Raw genomic sequence first — 20,166 nt, forward strand, 5'->3', positions numbered from 1 at the left:
TGCTCTACTGTTTGGTAAAATTCATCAAACTATTGTTACCGAACAAGAGGTCCGGGGGGGGGGGGCAATACAATATTTGGGCCACCTAGGGATGCCAGAAACTGCTACAGAGCAACAGGGGCCCCTCCCAAGGATGGAATACTAAAATCTACTGGGCTCTTCTGCCTGCTGCCAATTGGAAAGACATCTCTCAATGCCAGAGATTTGTGAAAAGGAAACAAAATGTTTATTTAATGCTATTAAGGCCTAAAGCCACCAATAAAATATCAAAGCCCTTTAGGGTATACACCTACACCCACACAGCATTCCCTTCTCCCACTGTCCCAACTCCGGCTACCCTAAATCAGGAAAAGAACACACGTCTGTTGCAGGCCGCTAGCACCGTCAGCTGTGTCACTGTGCAGGCAGGATCTCTCTCTAGTTAACCCAAAATTATGTGGTACCCTCTCATGGTCCACTGGCACGAGTTCTTTGTACCCAGTTCCAGTCAAAGTCTCTCTTGCTTTCCAGGCCCCGCAGCCAAAGGGGGCACCCCAAGGCCGTGTGGGCTTCTTCTACCAAAGCTGCAGGAGTCCGCACTCCACCAAAAGCATGTGGCTGTCTTCTTCACCTGGCTGCAGGGATCTCCATTCTGGCAAAGCTCCATGGTTTTCCCTTTCACCTGGGCAGTTATCCCCTCATGTCCTGGAGCCCATCTTTTTCCAAGCTCTCACACAAGTACTCTCTCTCTGGGGCGCAGCCCCTCGTTACATCCTGAGTCCCAGCCACTCCCTTCTCCCTGGCTCCAAACTTGGCCACAGCTATTTAACATATCCATGAAACCAGTTAAAGGTTATAGATATGTTAAATAATCATTCCAGAGGTTAGCTCCAAAACTGTTGCTATGCAAAATAGCTCTCAATGACCCTGCTCCATTGTCCCTTCCCCCTGGGGGCGGGGCAGTGAGGACATCTTATATGTCTCTCCAATATTCCTATACACTTTGAATTCAGTGCACCATTCCAAATCTGTTTTGGAGACCCCCCTGGCTGCACCCTGTATCACTCTCAGTGCCTTCTTTTTTTAAATTTTAAACTACCAATTCAATTGCTTTAATAGATATAGGCCTACTTATAGTTCCTATTATTCCTTTTGTGCATTTTCATAGTTTGTGCTATTCAAGAAATTGGTTTGTTTCACCTAACTTGTCACACTTGTGGACATGAAGTTGTCTGTATTCCTTTGTTATTATTCAGTGTCCACGTGATCAGTACTGATACCCCCTGTTCTATTTATAACACTGGTAGTTTGCATCTTCTGTCTCTTTTTGGTTAGCGTATCTAGGTGCTTATCACATTTATTGACCTTTTCAAAGACAAATTTTGATGTAATTTGTTGTACTATATTTCTGTCTTCAATTTCACTCATTACTGCTCCACATTTACTATTTTTTCTCCTACTTATTTAGGCTTTAATTGCTCTCCTTTCTGTAGATCCTACAGTAGAAGTTAAGGTTATTACTGATTTTAGCTCTTCATTCTTTTCTAAAATATGCATTTAATGCTAGAAATTTTCATCTCTGAATTGCCTTCCCTGCATCCTATAAATTTTTGTGTTATGTTTCTATTTCTATTTAGTTCAAAGTATTTTTGTTTCCTCGAGACATCTTTTGAGCATGTGTGGTGTAATTTATTTAGTTTCTAAACAATTATTTATTTTCAACCAGATTTCTGTTACTAACTTCTAGTTTAATTAATTAGATACACTTTGCAGGTTTTCTATGCTTTTATATTTGTTGAAGTATGCTTTATGTTCCAGAATGTGATCTATCCTGGAGAATGCCCCACATGGGCTTGAGAAAGATGTATATTTTGTTATTGTTGGATGCAGTTTTCTATAATTCTCAATTAGATAAATTTGATTAATAGTTTTGTATCACCTATATAATTAATGATTTTTAGCTTGAATCATATATAAGTTACTGAAAGAGGAGTTCTAAAGTTTCAAGTATAATAGTGGATTTGTCTATTTCTTCTTCTTTTTAATTTTATTTATTTATTTATTTAATTGTTGTTCGAGTACAGTTTTCTGCCTTTTCCCTCTACCCCAGGCCAACACCCCAGTCCTCCCCACCTCCCTCCCCTTTCCAACCCCCCATTATTGTCCATGTGTCTTGTATAATTGCTCCTGTATGCTTTATCAGATTTGCCTCACACATGTTGACACTTGGTTAGGTGCATAAATGTTATTATGTACTGCCCACTTTATTCTTGATACCTTTCCTTGTACTAAAGTTTGCTTTTCTGAAATTAATATCATTAATCCAGGTTTCTTTTATTATTATTAACAGCGTATATCTTTCTCTATCCTTCAATTAGGATTTTCAGACTATTCACATTTAAGTGATTATTGACAGTTGGATTAATATATATACTTTGTAATTTTTGTAGTCATATTTTTTCTTTTAGCTTTCTCTAATCTTTTTTTGAAAGACTTATTTATTTTTAGAGAGAGGGAAAGGGAGGGAGAAACAGAGGGAGAGAAACATCAATGTGTGAGAGAAACATGGATCTGTCTCCTCACATACACACACTCCCTGCCCCAGCTGGGCACCAGGATGCAGCCCAAGCACATGCCCTGATGAGGAATCCAACCTGTGACTTTGCAACCTTTAGCTTTGAGGGACCCTGCTCAAGCAACTGAGCCACACTGGTCAAGGTCAAGGCAAGTTTTCTCTGATCTTACCTGTGCACGTTGTATATTTATATTTCCTTTCTTTTTTAGTATGTTAATTATACTTCATTAACATTTTCTACAGGTTGCCTTAGCATTTGTGTATACTTTACAACAAATCTAGATCAACCTTCAAGTGACACTATATGCTTCATGTGTACTGTTGGTACCCTATAACAGCGTATTTCCAATTCATTGCTGTCATTCCTTTCATTTATCCATATGCTCTAATACCCAATACTTTATCAGTATTATTACTTTAAAGTCATTTTTAGATTAATTAAGAATGAAAGAAATATACATAGCTTATATGTAGTTTTTATATAGTTTATATAGTTATATATAAAACTAGTTATCATACTCGAGCTCTTTGTGTGGTGATAAAATGTGGAGGAAGGGAAGCATTCTCTAATTTTATAACTTAATCTCACACAATAACTTTCACAAGTGTTTTTGAGATTTTTTTCCCCTTTTAGTATTTAGTGGCTGGAGTGGGAGAAATGCCCTTCCCCCAGCTGTCAAGAGTCTTCCCCGGACCCACACAGCAGGCCTTTGTTGTGGAGAAAACTGAACATACTTTCCAGTGTCAGATCTAGAATGGGATTCTTCTTGACTCTTCGCATTGAAAAGTGAACATTCTGGAGATTAACCTGGTGAATGTGAGATCCCCCTTAAAACTAGTCCAAGGAGATTTTTAGTCTCATTCTAGTTGACATGCAGTTTCTGCTAATTCATCAAAATTACTGTTAAGTTTTCATACCAGTTAATGGATCCAGGGGCCTCTGTCCCAGAACAAAAAATCTGTGTCTCACTGATTTTGCCTTCAGACGTATCTTCAGATGTTGGGGTGATGGTTAAATGTGCAACATGTATTCTCCATGAGTCAAAGAAATGTTGAATTTCAGTTTGTTCAGCTGTTTGTCTTGTTAATGGTAGCTTCTGAGCTCATTTTAACTCTGCTTAGAAATCAGAGTCGAAATGAGAAATCTGGGAAGCTAAATTTAGATTTTTATATTAAGGAAACCTTACTCATAAAGTTCAAATTTGCAACATTATAGTTATATAAAATATAAGAAATTAATGAAATAAACAAATAAAGAATGACTATTCAAAACATGCAGGGCTACCACAAATATTACAAATGTTTAATAGACCACACAATCAGCATGGAAGGAGTCAGAAATGATGCATGCGTTTAATAACATTCAGCTTAGCTAGTTTCACCAAGGTGTTGGCTGGGTACTGAAATCAGAGTATTTAAACTATGCTGTCTGATGTTCTCTAGATGGCAGTTAAAAGGGAAAACACAATGTTTCCACAGAGACTCCTTTTTCTGAATTTCCAGTGCTAACCAGATACTACCCCTGTTCTTTCCATGGACATATTCTTTCCTTAGTTCACTTTACATAGTCAGATATTTCCTTGTCTCTAATCTGGTTAATCATGTGAGCTATTATGTTTTAATGGTAACTACATAATCTTATTCTATTTGCCTTTATTCAATATATGTTTTCTTATTTTAAATACTGAAAATAGGCTGATTTCTTAGATGATAATATATTTTTACCCTACCTTACATGCCATTTTCTGTATTGGGCCATCTATCTTTAGAATCCTCTGGAAGAATAGAGAAACCTAAATAGTTTTTTTATTTGTCAGACCTATCCAATATTTGATTAAGAAAGTATCCTGAAGCTCTTGATTTGATGAAGTTGGAAGCTTGTCTTAAATTTAACTTATTCATGTTCTCTTTACTGCCCCATTATCGGGGTGAATGTGACCTGTGATGGACAGTAAGTACTAGTGGACTGACCGACCGAAGTGCAAATGTTAGTTGCTACAAAATAAGGTCGGCTAGTAAGAGGCAGAGGGTCAAGCTTTTCACCCTAAGTAAAATATTTTTATAGTTCTGCTTATAAAAGAAGTTAATTTCAATAGGAACTGCAATAATGTTGTTGGCTTTTTCATAGTATGTACAGTTTTAATGAAGTATGAAAATATAAGAAGTCTATTTTAATAAGATCTTTCTAAAGGTATGAATGTGCCCTTTTGATGGGAAGAATAAAAATAAAAGATAATAAGGTTGACTGCCATGAAAGAGATCACATTTCTACCCTGAGCTGGAGTGAACTGTTCTGCCTAAGTTATGCAGCTTGATTTATCCAAGAAAAATGCATTTATAGTATTCCTAGAGCAAGAAGGTATAGAAACTAATATCACGACCTTAAATTAAGAAGTCTAAATTTAATAAGAGCCTACTTTAATGTGAGTATGTGATTTAGAAGATGCATTTTAATGGCACTTATTAAACCTAATATATAAGAAAATTTATAGTTAGAATGTGTTGTCGAAACTCTTGAAAATAGGTAGGGGACTTCTATCTCTAAATCAGAATATTAACGTAAGAAGATATATTTGTTTCTGGATTTTTCTGGATTCTTGTCCCACTGCACAATCTCTGACTAAGGGTTATCTTCCTGTATGGGTCTGAAACCAATCAGACCTCGAGAAATAAGGCATCACACTACATTTGTGGTTAATCCTACTGAGGCCATGACAGCCAGGTTGCCTATAACTGGGGTCCTATTTGGTCATTCAGTCTCCTGATTAAGGATTTGACTTGTACTTCCAGTCCAGTGCAGAGATGCTGTCATGAAACATCAAATCTCCAAGTGGTGTGATTCTCGCTCACATGTGAGCGAGTGGTGTGATTCTCAAGAGCTGTCTGCTCTTGAGAAGACACATTACAGGTATTTACCACCAAGTTTCTCACAGTGGTTTGGGAACAGAAACGAGAATGATTAAGGAAATTCTAAGTCTGTCCTCTTTAACTTTGACTAAAAGGAGAAACTGAAAAGGAATTGGATGGTTCTGACAATTCAATACAAACTACAGTCACGAACCGCATAACAGATTCAGTCAGTGACCAGACCTACTGCACATATGGCAGTGGCCCCATAGGATGATAGTGGATGTAGAGAACTCCTGCTGCCTAGTGACGTCTGAGCCACCCCATGTTGTAGCACAGCATTCACGTGTTTGTGATGATGCTGGTGTGAACAAACCTACTGTGCTGCCAGTCATATACAACACATACAATTGCGTTCAGTATACAACCAATCCTAAGATTTGGATTGAGTAACCAAAAAATTCTTTTGAACTCTATATAATTTAGTTGTTCCCATGAAGTCACAAAGAAAGAATCTCTGTGTAGGTAGGATTCACTTTTCCCTGGATGAAGTGGTTACTTCTGATGTCAGGGATCATGGGAAAAGATTGATCCCAACACTACGGTACCGAATTAGGGAAAGAGAGTAACCTGGTCAGAAGGTTGTTCTACCTACTGTTACCATTACGGGGGCTTGTGCCCAGGAGTAGTGATAGTCTGTAGAAGCAATATTATAGGAGCCAGATTACAATAGGATTTTGAGGGCATTTAATAATGAGAAATATGTGCTGGTGGAAGTGGTAGTGGTAGTGGTATTAAAATTCTAGTAATCAAGAATACGTGTTCTGAGTCAATATAGTGTGAATATTTGATGAAAATATTTGGAATCAAGGCTTCTGGTCAAGATGGCAGCTCACCTCTTTGCACAATCATATCAAAACTACAACTAAAATATAATACAACCATCACTCAGAATGGTCAGAAATCGAGTTGAATGAAGTCTGACAACTACAAAATTAAAGAAATGACATTCGTTGAGACTGGTAGGAGGGGCGCAGATGTGGAACAGGTTCCTCTCTCACCCATGTGTGGTGGATAAAACTTCAGGAGGGATATCTCAAGAGTGAGGAGTCCCAGGCTTCCTAGTCCAGTGCCAGGAAGATAAGTCCCCAGAACTTCTGGCCCCAATTGCTTGGAGCCCCAAGCAGTTCCTCTTAAAAAACCCACACACAGACTGACCTACTCAAACTCACTCCCTCTGGGCTCTGGCACAGGTGTTACCGAACAAGAGGTCCGAGGGAGGGGCAGTACAATATTTGGCCCACCTAGGGATGCCTAAAACTGCTATACAACATGGGCCCCTCCCAAAAACAAAATACTAAAATCTACTGGGCCCTTCTGTCCGCCGCCAATTGGAAAGACATCTCTTAATGCCAGAGATTTGTGAAAAGGAAACAAAATGTTTATTTAATGCTATTCAGGCCTAATGCCACCACTAAAATATCAAAGTCCTTTAGGGTATACACCTACACCCACACAGCGCTCCCTTCTCCCACTGTCCCAACTCCGGGTACCGTAAATCAGGAAAAGAGCACACATCTGTGTTGCAGGCCGCTGGCACTGTCAGCTGTGTCACCATGCAGGCAGGATCTCGAGTTAATCCAAAGTACTGTGGTACCCTCTCATGGTCCACTGGCAAGAGTCCTTTGTACCCAGTTCCAGTCAAAGTCTCTCTTGCTTTCCAGGCCCCGCGGCCAAAGGGGGCACCCCAAAGCCGCGTGGGCCACTTCTACCAAAGCTGCAGGAGTCCGCACTCCACCAAAAGCATGTGGCTTTCTTCTTCACCTGGCTGCAGGGATCTCCATTCTGGCAAAGCTGCGTGGTTTTTCCCTTTCACCTGGGAAAGAGGGGGTCCACACCCTGCCAAAACCATGTGGCTCCCTCTTCCACCTCACCAAGAGGGGGTCCTCACTCTGCTGAAACCGCGTGGCTCTCTCCCCATCTGGCCAAGTGGGGACCCTTCATGTCTTGGAGCCAGTCTTTTCCAAGCTCCCACACAGGCACTCCTCACTCCAGAGTGCAGATCCTAGTTCCCATCTTGAGTCCAAACCCTTCTCACTCAGGAGTGTAGACCTTAGTTACATTCTCCTGAGTCCCCTGCTACTCCCTTCTCCTTGGCTCCAAACTTGGCCACTGCTATTTAACATATCTATGAAACTAGTTAAAGGTTATACATATGTTAAATAACCATTCCAGAGGTTAACTCCAAAACTGTTGCTATGCAAAACAGCTCTCAATGGCCTGGCTCCATTCGTTCCTTCCCCCTTGGGGTGGGGTGGGGACATCTTATATGTCTCTCCAATATTCCTATACACTTTGAATTCTGGACACTATTCCAAATCTTTTGGGGGGCCCCCCTGGCTGCACCCTGTATCACAGGGAGGTGGCTTGAGGGGCACCAGTGACATGCAGGGGGAGGCTGAGGTGTCTGGCATCAAAGTGAGTAGAGGCCATTGTCCCTTTCCTGGGCCCTCCCTCCACAGAGCTGCAGACTGGTATAGTACCCGAGACTCCATCAACCCAGCTAACACTGTTTGACCCACCTAAGAGATCCCCGGAGACTCTGGCCCACTCAACTTACAGACCCATCCAAGCTGCTTTTCCGTATGAACGTCTGGTCTCAGCAAATGTATCGCAACCTCCTAAATCCTATCAAATAAGCAACAGCTGCCTCAGTGAGCCCCAGGCCTGGTACTGGCAGCAGCCATATTAGTTTCACAGCTTGGCTCGCCTAGGAATCTCCCTGTCAGCACCAGCAGCAACCATCTCAGCTTGCTTTATAGCTCAGGCAGGGTGGCCATAGCAAGTGATGCCTGAAAAGTTGGACTTTAAGCAATCCTTTTCTGGAATAATTACCTTGTTTTAGTCTTAGTTTTAGACTGTTTCTCAATGTCACAGTTCGTCCTAGGCCTATTTATGAGCTATTTATCAGTATAATTTATAATTACTTATATTAGGCAAATGAAGTTTTATATTTTTACTATTAACAAGTGAAGTTTCAGGATTTGAAAAAAGTTCTAGTTATCTACTGAAGTTTAAGGAAATTCTTTACACTGCTGTTCAAGTTCATTCTCAAATTTGAGGACCTAGTGTGCCTTTAGCTCTCTATAAAAAAATCCTTAAGTGCTACTTCCTCTGAGAAATCTTCTATAGCTTATCTCAGGGAAAAGCTAGCCGAGGGAAATATTTTCATTGTTTTCAAGCTCCTTGGAATAGCTTTTCTCAATATGTCCTTAGTGGTCAGAATAGGAAACTTACACGGTGATATGCCTGTGTGTGTTTATTTTCCCCTAATTAAAAAAAACTTGAAAATATCACTAAGATATGTATCTTATATCTAATCAAATGATGAGAAATTTATTAATAAGTAATAATATTCCTAACTGAATTACAGAGAGCTAGTCTATTAATTAACATGAGAGTCAGAGAACATACTTATTCATTCCAAAGAGATCCTAAAGTAACATGACAAAAGTTGCTGGTGATGCTTAGGAATATTTTTTAAAAGGCATTACATGACTGTAATTAACTACCAGTTCAGTGGTCTGTGGCTCATGTGGATGAAGCACTGAGGAACATTCAGAGCTCCACTGATATTTGAGGAGCAGAAGTGTATGTGTGCTGTCTGGGTAACACAGCATCTGCCAGTGCTGCAGAGGAGATGGGAGAAAAGGGGACGATGAAGGCAAAAAAGAATGTTTATGAACTGCAAGCTAAAAACCATCTATGAATCAATATAACTTAACATCAGAGTGTTACTGAGCAAAAAATTTTTCACACAGTGTTTTAAGATTATATTATGCAATACTAGTGTATTGATTTCAATAGTGCCCAAAGTATGGTTTGAGGAAGGAAAATTGAAAGAAAACATAAAAATTCAATGTACCACTATTTATAAAGACATGGGATGCTTGTATTGGCAAACTCACTCAATTATATTATTAACGAAACTAGATGAACAGTCAGCTACTGGATAATTGCTGTTTTTTAATATCTTTAGTTATTAGGTATTTTTAGTTATTAGATATATTTAGAATCAATCTGAGATGATTAATATTAAATTTCCCCGAATATATAGTAGTCTTCTCCTTCTTTTAGATTTTTGAACCTGTGGAAAACTGCCTTTTTCTATTTATTTTTTGATAACTAATCCTTTCCTGTTTGTCTCTCCAGTTTAATGTCATCATATTCTTATTAAACACAAAATATTCAGTATTTTGTGCTGCATTATATAAAGAACACTTAGCAGGCAGACCTCAGCAATTTCATTTCAATAAACTTCCCAGTTCTGGTAGAGTTTCCGATCATATAATTCTGTCCTTCATTTATTGGGATATGCAAGGAGAATAGCAGATGCAATTACAGATCATGGGCAAAACTGTTGACTTCTTGATAACACAGAATGTAATGAACCGTGAAGTCATGGGCATGAGTCTCAGGGTGAGTTATTGAACTTGGAGCATAACTTTAGTAAAATATAATTATATATAGATAGGTTACACATATATAAAATATAATTTATAATTATAATAATACACATATAAAAGATAATTACATACATATATTATAGACAATTTAATTTTTCAATACGTTTCAGTCAGTTTTAGCACTCACTAGTGATCCTCTCTGGAATGATCGAGAAGTATGACAGTGGCACTTTTGAAGCACAGAAGCAAGTGTGGGTCCATGAGGAAAGAGCGTCAAGATAACAACTGTAAAAGACAAGGTTGCGTACAAATGTTCATTCATGCTTTCACTGTTGTACTTAAAGTTAGGAAGAGATTACCCTGAAGATCAAGATTAATGGTAATAGCATAAACATAAGTCCTCATATGCTCTATACAAAGGAAATTTGGGATAATTAATAACTAGTCCACCACAGCTATCCCAGAAGATGATAATTTTTTTCTAATTGTAATTCTTAGGCATACTTACGGATGATAATCTTACAAAATTTCACTTTTCTTCTGGAAATATTTGGTCCCTTTATCCTTAATTTTAACTATAAAATAAAGAGCAGTTTATTTCTGTGATAGCTTTTATTTTATAGAGATTGGGATCATATGGCTGTTTTTTGACTGACATATAGAACTTGTTCCATATCACTGCGTTGATGTAGTTCAATAAAATATTTGGGTGAATGTCAAGTCATGCACAACTTAAACTTGAAGCTGAAGTTCTGTATGAAACTCATGTGTCCCCATGTTTCAAGGCTTATTTTGGGTATCAGTCATCTGATTAATAGTTCCTATTTGTTGAGCACTTACTATGAGTAAGAAATGGTACTAGATGATTTATATAACTGATCTCATTTAATGTTCACAGCAGGCCTATTAAATACATAATGTTATACTTTGATAACATATGAATAGTATGGGGAAGGCTGAAGTGACTGTTTCAAGAAAGTCCCATAACCTGAAAGTGTTGGAGTGAATGAAGGGTGCAAAGCTGGATCATCTGATTCTGAGTGGATGGGGACTGTTCCACTGCTTCATTGCCTCTTTTAGTGTTAGGCTCTCTATTATTTGGAAAGGGATGATCAAAATCTTGTTACGGTGGTTTTATACTGTCGAGTAGTTAAGATAGAATTACGTTTTTCAGAATTTCTTTCTCCACATAGTTCTGGGTAAAGAAAGGTTAACCACAAGAGAAACCACACAAAATTTGGAAGGCAGGAGCAAATCAACAGTCATCATGTTCCGAAGGTCAATACTGAAGTCCAGGCAGCACCAAAGCTTGCCCCACTGTGCTGATGTCCTCGGTAACTTTGTTGGTGTGGACAGGCCCTGGGGCCTCATCGCCTTTATCCTCTGTGAGTCCCTAGCCAAATGAGGGAGCAGTGCTGTGATAAAGGTGCCAGATTCTTCTGCATACTATGCAGATCTGAAAACTTGGAGCTTTGAAATATAGGTGTAATTCCTGTTTGTCCTAGTGAGTTGCAGTTTTTCTTGAAGGTGCCAGATTTTCATGGTTTCCCCCTAGTTTCTGTAAGCCTTATTTCCTTTCTTCTGGCTTTTCTTCCCCATAGTAACTCTAGAAATACTCCCAGACTGGAAAGAAACAGCTTTGAGAACAAACTGACAATAACCAGAGGGGAGGTGGGGGGGATAATGGGGGAATAGAGGGAGAGGGTTTTCAGGAACAATTATAAAAGACAAATGGACAAAACCAAGGGAGGTGAGATCAGGGGAGGGAGGTGAGAATGGCTGGGGTAGGGGCGGGCAGTGGTGGCAGGAAAATGCAGACAACTGTACTTGAACAACAATCAAAAAAAAAAAAAAGAAACAGCTTTCTTAGAGTTCTTTAGGAGCTCCCACAAATTGGCCAAAATGTAATCTTCATAATAAATCACTTATTCTGCCTCACACCTAGTGGTTCAGCCTCCCTGATGGAACCATGACGGCACACCTGTGAAATGTCTAGTAATGATCATGGTACTGATTTCTTCTGGAACTTCCTCATGGTGTATTTTTGAAGGAAACTATAACCTGTCTCTGCTAGATCAAAAGTAAAACCATGTCATTCTTTCCCCTTGTTTAAAAGTGAGAGATTTCAAAAGCTAAGATAATCTATTTAAAGCTCATTCTATCAAACAACCCCATCAAAGATATTAGAGTCGGTATGATTTCATGCTTAAATTTACATTCTTGAGATCAAACTATGAGCTTGTATTATTTTCTGGCTCTTGACTATAAATCTCATGTAAGTCATTTAAATGAATTTGCATAGGATCAGTTCTAATCTTTGCTATTTAGTGTTCTGTTTTTAGTATTAATTAAGGCGATTGGCTTATAATTATTCCATTTTCTTATTCCTCTACTCAGTTTCTGCATTACTAACAATTACCATGTCTTTAATATCATAATAAATGTATTAAATATACATCTAAGTTGACTTTAAAATATGATTTTTAAAATTTACACAATAGCCCTGGCTGGTGTAGCTCAGTGGATTGAGCATGGGCCTGTGAAGCAAAGGGTCGCTGGTTTGATTCCTGGTTAGGGTACATGCCTGGGTTGCAGGTCAGTTCCCTGCAGGGGACCCATGATAGGCAACCACACATTGATGTTTCTCTTCCACTCTTTCTCCTTCCCTTCCCCTCTCTCTAAAAATAAATAAATAAGACATTTAAAAAAATACAATTTATGCAATAGATAATATAGATTTTTTCTACACTTCCAGATTACACTGAAGTTGCTTAATTTGAGAGTTTTAGATGATCCATGCCAATGGACCTAAATAATCTTAGGCAACAGACCTGGTCAGAATCCCCTACTATCTGCAAAGAAATAAGAAATAGAACTAGAACACATTTAATATGTGCCTCTCTTTCCCCCATTTTTGCTCTTTGCTTACATTTCATGAGTCCCCATGTTTGTGAAGAAACTGAGAGGTAACCCTGACAACCAAGACCCATTAACCTGGTACTAAGAACTGGTAAAGGAGTCAGAACTATAACAACTTAATTTTTGTCCTCTAATGTTTAAAACCCTTCTCTGTGAGAGGCTGGTGTGATAAGAAAATATTATCAGTCTTATTTTAAAGATGAAGATACTGAGACTTAGTGATTTTAATAACTAAGTCACAGAGCAAAAGTGATTGAACAAAGATTCAAACTTCTGGTTTATCAATTTTTAATGGTGTTGTATATTCAAGTTTTTTAAAAAGTAGTAAAAAGCAAATGGTATAATAACAAGAACACCTATTTTAGAGTTTTGTGGCTCTCGTTTTTAATCAAACATCTGCAATCTTAACCAAAGTCCTGTCAAATTTGTTGACCAAGTCACTTAATTTTTCTGATTTCTCTTCTTGACTTATAACTGAGTCATAATATTTAACTTGTGATTTTTTTAATGGAAATTCTTCCAACATATTTTATAGTATCAAATCATTGTTTATCAAGTTTCTGGATAATTAAAATATGATTATTGTTTTCTAAATAAATATTTTCTTTGTGTTGGAGTATTTAGATCTAGAATGTTCGCATCCCTAAATAGCTATGTTATTTTTAAAGTTATTTTTATCCTTAAGGACAAGTATATAATAATATAGGACAGTGGGTTGAAAATTTTAACATGTACTAGAATAACCCAGGAGACTTGATAAAACACCAGTTGTTCTAACTTCAAAGTTAATGGTTTTGTAACTCTGGAGTGGGATGCAAGAAATTACACTTCTGGTAAGTTCTTAATTAATGATGATATTGCTGGCTCAAAGACCACACTTTGAAAATGATTGTTTGGGGGGAAGATATCAAAGAAAATAGAGTATATTGAGAACTCTGATAAAAAAACATGAAAATAAACACATGACTGAGTACATATTTTTAATATACCTTGTTGTTTAGAACACTTTAGATTGACACACATACTGAGAAGAGTACAGAATTATATACTACACACTAAGTTTTAGTATTAACATTTTATATTAGTATGATACATTGTTATAATTAGAAACAAATCTTAATTATAACTAAGATTGTTATAAAATAAGATATTATTATTAACTAAGGTCCGTAGTTTATTTAGATTTTCTTAGTTTTTATCTTGTCTTTTTTGGGGGTTCCAGAATAGCAACCACATTAAATTATTTGTTTTTTGGTACTTTTTCATTTTGGTTCTTATTTGTGTATTTTTTGGACATTTTCTTGTATTCTGGCACTACAAGTTGCTCTAGACTCATCTTGTATTTCATTTCCTAATCTTAGAATCAGGCATTTCTTCAGAGATCCCTAGTAACTTTACTGAAGAGTGGTATTAGAAACCAAGATCTGTGAACTACCTGTGCTCATTGCTTCTGGATTGTTTCTTTTAGGCCAACTCATCTGACATGGCAAAAGCGTACATGTATTTATATGAACTGTGTTAATGCATAACTTTTCTTGGATATGCATTATATACACCCACAAAAAATACTATAGACTAGGTGACTTAAAAACTGAAATGTATTTCCCACAGTTCTGGAGGCTAGAAGTTTGAGATCAAGGTGCAAGCTTGGTTAGGTTTTGGTAAAAGCTCTCTTCCTAGTTTGAAGGTGGCAACCTTCATACTATGTCTTCACATGGAGAGAAAGAGGGAGGGAAAGAAGAAGAGAGGGGGTGGGAGGGAGGGAGAGAGAGAGATTGATTTTTTCCTTCTTCTCAAAACACCACTAATTCCATCACAAGTGACCTATCCTTATAATGTAATCTGACCCTAATTACTTACCAAAGGCTCCATCTTGAAATACTATCATATGGGGCTTAGGACTTCAATGTGTGAATTTCAGGGAGGACACAGATATATATGGCAAGGGACACTAAACATGTGGCATAATTCTGGGAGGACCATAAAATTAGTTTGGTTGAATTTATTGAAATGGGCTCACTAGGCAGAGATTCTGCATTTAATACCATGCCTCAGGAAGTTAGAAAGAGCTCCAAGAGTTTGTTTGGTTGGTTAGCTAAAACATGGACCAAAAGATGGCTCACAGTGAGTGAGCTGAAAATGCTGGACCTACTTTAATTTAATGCTATTGAAAGAATCTAAAATTTAGGGCTATTGAAATGTGGGAGTGGATTTGTCATTTACTATGCACTCACCCACACTGGGAATATCCAGAAAACACACCTTTCACCAATTCTGAGAAGTACATTTTTGAGTGGAGCCCCAGCATCTATGAAGAGCTCTGTGATTGTTCTTTGTGGGCCAGAACTTACGGTGGAAACTGTAATCTCTGAATTGGGAAATCAAAATGCAGTAAGAATAATTGGATTCTGGGATGTCAGAGGTCAAGTGGCAACACTCAGCCAACAAAGGGAAGGTTAGCGTGATTTCCCTAGTGGACAGCAGTGTCAAAGCAGTAACCAGAATAGTCTTATGTTTTCAGACCTGTGGTGTTGGCCAGCTGATCATGGTGTTCCTAAATGTGAAGTATATAGGAGGTCTACTAAATTCTTACTTCATGTGTATAAACAGAAAAGTTCTAAGTCAAGTGAATTAAAGTCTAATATGAATCATAGAAAGAGTCATGAACCCTCCATCAATTCCCAAATTGAGGCAAGATATAGACCCAAAACTCTTTGAAGGAAAGGGTGGCTGTGTCCCCTTGAGGAAGGAACCTCATATAGTGCCAAAATTTTATAATTGATCTTTCAGTCTTCTTCAAAGTGATAGACAGCCTATAGAAGTAGGCGCTGAATAGCACATATTAGCCAAATATGTAGTAGCAGAATATGTATCAGTTGCTGATTTGATGAAATTAGTAAATTCATTTATATGATATTGGGTATGAGGGCTTTAATGGATAAGACACAGCAGGGAAGTTGTAGTAACCCACTGTGAGGCATCGCTCATTGTTTCTATGTTTAAGGACAGGTAAAATGGGGCTGTCATGTGGAAAAGTAGTGGGAGAGCCATTCATGAATAGCTCTTGTATAGGGTACCTTTGAATCTTTAAGGGTCAAGTTGTTACTTAAATTTGACCACATTAACTATTTTAACAGAGTCCAAAACTTTCAACACCACCCAAAACCTTTTGCAATATTCAGATTATAAGGGGTGGATAATTCAGGCTCTCTCTTTGACATCCTGTAGGACACTAAAATTGGAGTCTCAGGGCCATTTACAAAGATAGTATGGACTATAAAGAAGAAAACAGAAGACTTTACTTAGTAAATTAAAATCGCATTTAAAGGTAATAATGGAATCAATATCATATGCAACAACAATGAAAGTTCGTCCTTGGTAAGGAAAATCAACATCAGACAGCAAGACTGTCAAGTGCAACTATACAAAATTCACAACATTTGGGTATAGGTCTTGTTACTTTGAGTCCGATTGTTTTCTTCAACCAGACATGGCAAACACTGAGTCCCACATGCCACTGAGTGTGGCTAATGAGAGCCATGCAGCCCCAAAACCTTGCTGGTTTGCGGGTCACCAAATGAACTGACAGCTGAGACAAAGGACCCAAAACAATGAGCTACATTAGAGGGCTGATAACAAGCTAAGGCTAGAGGTCCAATCTCAGCCATCTCAGCCACAGATATTTTACTTAATAAACAATCCTTTACTTTGTTAACAGCATATACCCAAAGCAGTCTACATGACTCGAAACCCATTTTCAGCACAATCTCTATCATCTTTTACATTATGGCAGGACCTTGATGTTGAGAGCCTTTATTTATTCATCAAGGAACATGTGTAAAGGACCCAGGGACAAAGACAATGGGGGAGGATTGAATGTGGGAGGTGGGGGTGGGGGTGGGGAATGGGGACAACTAATTGCACTACAATTTAAAAAAGGAAAAAAAATAAAGAGAAAAAAAGGATAGAAGGAAACAGTAGCAGTAGGAGTAAAAAATTATTAAACTTTAATATTTCTTTTTCAAAGATTTTTTTAATCTACAGGTTTAAATGAACTCTTTTAAATAGAGAGTTAAAATTATTGGCTCAAAGGTATGCTTTACAAGTACCTTTCTCACTGTCACTGTTTTTTATTGTTGCTCAGTTATAGTTGTCCCATTTTCCCCCATAGCTCTCCCATGCCCCCTTACTTCCACAGTCAATCCCCACCCCAGTGTCTATGCCTATGGGACTTTTATACATGTTCCCTGAGTCTTACTCTTCTTTCCACTATTGTCCCCCTTTGTCCTCTCCTTTAGTTACTGTCAGTTTGCTCTTTATTTCCTTTTGTCTTGTTCTAGTTTGCTTGTTTGTTTGTTTTGTTGATTAGGTTCCAATTATAGGTGAAATCATATGGATTGTTGAGAGTGGTTAGGTATAGCCATACTTAGCTGGAGTTTTAAATTTACTAGTCAGGTTCCAATGCTTTTGTTCAATTATGACAGTGTCACAGATTATGGCAGTGACACATCACTTTTGCAAGCTCTGTAGCCACAGAACTCATTAACTTACAAGATATCTGCAAATCAAGCTTCCAGACCTAATGTTGCCTTTAAATTCCAAACGTAGGTCAGCCTTACTATAACACCAGAGTAACAAAAACATGACCTACATCAAACTGAGTGGATAGCCACTTGGGAAGAGTACTTTAACCGCATATCACAGATATAACATGGGGTTCGCCTGGCTCTGGAACTCATCACTAGCAACATGTTGCCTCAGATGACAATACCCCAGCCCAAGTACTTGACATTGGGGATAACATTCTCCCTGCACTGGTGGGGAACTTCACTCTAGACACTTAGACCAGTGTCCCAGCAATACCTGGGGGCCTACCTCTTCTAATGACTGACAGACATGTCATGGAACAATTATTACTTTTATTCCATCAATATTACAGATTCTATCACATTTTCTGAACTTCTGTTTGCTTATCCCATGATCCGGTATACTCCTTCTTATCTGTCAAAACATATACCCCTACACTGCCATGCGTACAGGAAAATCTAGTAGCAGATACTACTGTCTGCCACTCTAAAAAAATAATGAAGATTATTGCTTTTCCCAGGGGGGTAACTGTCTCTTGTGAGTCCATCCTTCTGGTGAAAGGATCTATTACTCTCCAGCATGATTTATTAGTCTGTCCCTCTAGCTTTCCACCAAACCTTTCATTCTTTATCTCTGACCATAACCATCACAATGATCCCTTCCTCCTTCCTAGTTACAAAAAAGATACCACAACTTTTAAATACACTAGCTCACCAAACTATACATTCTTATCTTCCAACAATACAACTTCTGGACTTGTCAGCTTGACCCAAGGGATACAGCAAGATATTGTCATGAAAAACATAACTAATACTTTTAAACACTTGATGGCTATACGAAGATATTGTTAGAGACCCTAGAAATTTCAGATCTGTTTTCTTGGCTAATGCCATATAAATGGGAACTTGGTTGTGGGCTGCCTTACAAAGGATTACTTATATTTCACTTGTTTTCCTCCTTTTTACTCTGGTGGTAAATTTTTTTACACTGTTTAGGACATCATATACCCTACTCTCTGGAAGGCTCCTCTATTATTCAGGCAACTCAAATACTTGAAATACTAGAATTCAAAACTTCTGCCAAGACATCACAGGGTCAATCTGTGATATAGATTTTTTTGTGTGCAATGCTATCTTGACTTAAATTTAAAGCCCTGGCTGGAAGCCAGGCAGCTCTTCTTCCTGAGCAGCTGGTTAAATCTACATCCCCACCACCTTCTTTACAGGGCTCTCACAGTGGAGCCTCTATGCTGCTACCCTAACTGTGGTGTGGACCAGGCACAAGATAACTAGACAGAGCCCTAAATCCATAGCATTATTTACATTAGCCAATCCTCAGGGAGCCTAAGAAACCTGATTGCCATACATCAACTGCCCCCTATACAAATCCAGCTTACCTGTGTCATGTATTGTGTCCTTCTATAAAAAGACAAAAAAAAAAAAAAGAAAACTTTAAATCTTATAAAGTAACTTGAAGGGTTTAAAACCAGTTCCAAGATGCAACATTTTAAGCCTGCACACCCATACAGAGCACCAGAGTTGTAACTCTTTGTAGTGTTCCCCACACCCACTTTTCTGCTGGCACCAATAAAGAGGCAACAGCATTTCAGAAAAAAAATAGCTGCAGAGTAAACAAAAGGCTACAGTAGAGGCAGCAGAGTACTGACTAAAAAATCTGCTCAGGGGTTATGTAAATACAAAAGTTCTGATTTCCCACAACTTATTAGGCAATAGAACATCAACTCTGGTAGCCAATTAGAAACTCAGGGAAGATTTTTCAAAATAATGTGCCTAGGTCCTTAACCAGAGACTGATTAGCTCCAGACATTGGTATTCATTAAAGTTTCTCAAGTATTCAAACATGGCCAAGTAAAGGAATAATTACTGAGTTAGAGGAAGATAATCCTGGGGTACAGAAATGCAAGTGTGAGTGGATGCTAGACTAAAAACATCATAGCAATAGTCAACCAAAAACAGCTGATGTTCATGGAGAGCTAAGTGTATCATGGTCTCTGTGTAGCAGAAATGCATGGTTGTCCAACGATGATGGTTTTTCTCCTTCTGTAATATAGTGTTACTGCTCGGTGTTGTCTACTTAGACAATGATTTTATTTCCCAATATTCTTTGAATTTAGGGTCTGTGTCTTGTTTTTGCTAAGGGAATGCTACCAAAAATGATGTATGCCACCCTTAGACCCTGTTAGTTAAGAAGAATGTATCTTCTCCAAACATCTTTTTTTTTCCTCTCTCTTGGCCAAATGTCAATGTGCAGAGAAAACATGGCTCATATATTAAATGTGACATTGTCTGTGTCATCCTGAGTCCAGATCAGACCCCAGCGCCTAAAACTTGGAACACCTGCACTAGATCGTTACTTACACATGAAATTTATGAAGCCACTGATAGCTTATATGTGTTTAGTACAGCAAATGACATTAACTAATACAAAATTTTAATAGTGGGGTGCTGCTACAACAAACCTAAAATATGTGGCCACAGCTGAGTGGTTGGGTGGCTGTCAATAAAGAGCAAGAAAGAAAACGAGGTGGAGGTTAGGACATGCCAGGAATGCCATGGGGAAGCATGGCCCGGGGTAACCGTGGAAGTGACCATGTGCCTATGAATGTAAAGACTGAGGGGAAACTGCTGAGAACCAGAATGCTCTAGCCCATGTTGCTGTTACTGCTTATCTTTAATGAGATATTATAAGAAAGATATGAGCTCAGGAAAGAATTGCTTCATTTTCAAACAATGAAAAATTATATAATTATAGGCAAAATAGTCACATCTTCAT

The sequence above is a fragment of the Artibeus jamaicensis genome, unplaced genomic scaffold, assembly GCF_021234435.1.
Source record: "Artibeus jamaicensis isolate MK-2021 breed Jamaican fruit bat unplaced genomic scaffold, CSHL_Jam_final scaffold_584, whole genome shotgun sequence".
Classification (NCBI taxonomy): domain Eukaryota; kingdom Metazoa; phylum Chordata; class Mammalia; order Chiroptera; family Phyllostomidae; genus Artibeus; species Artibeus jamaicensis.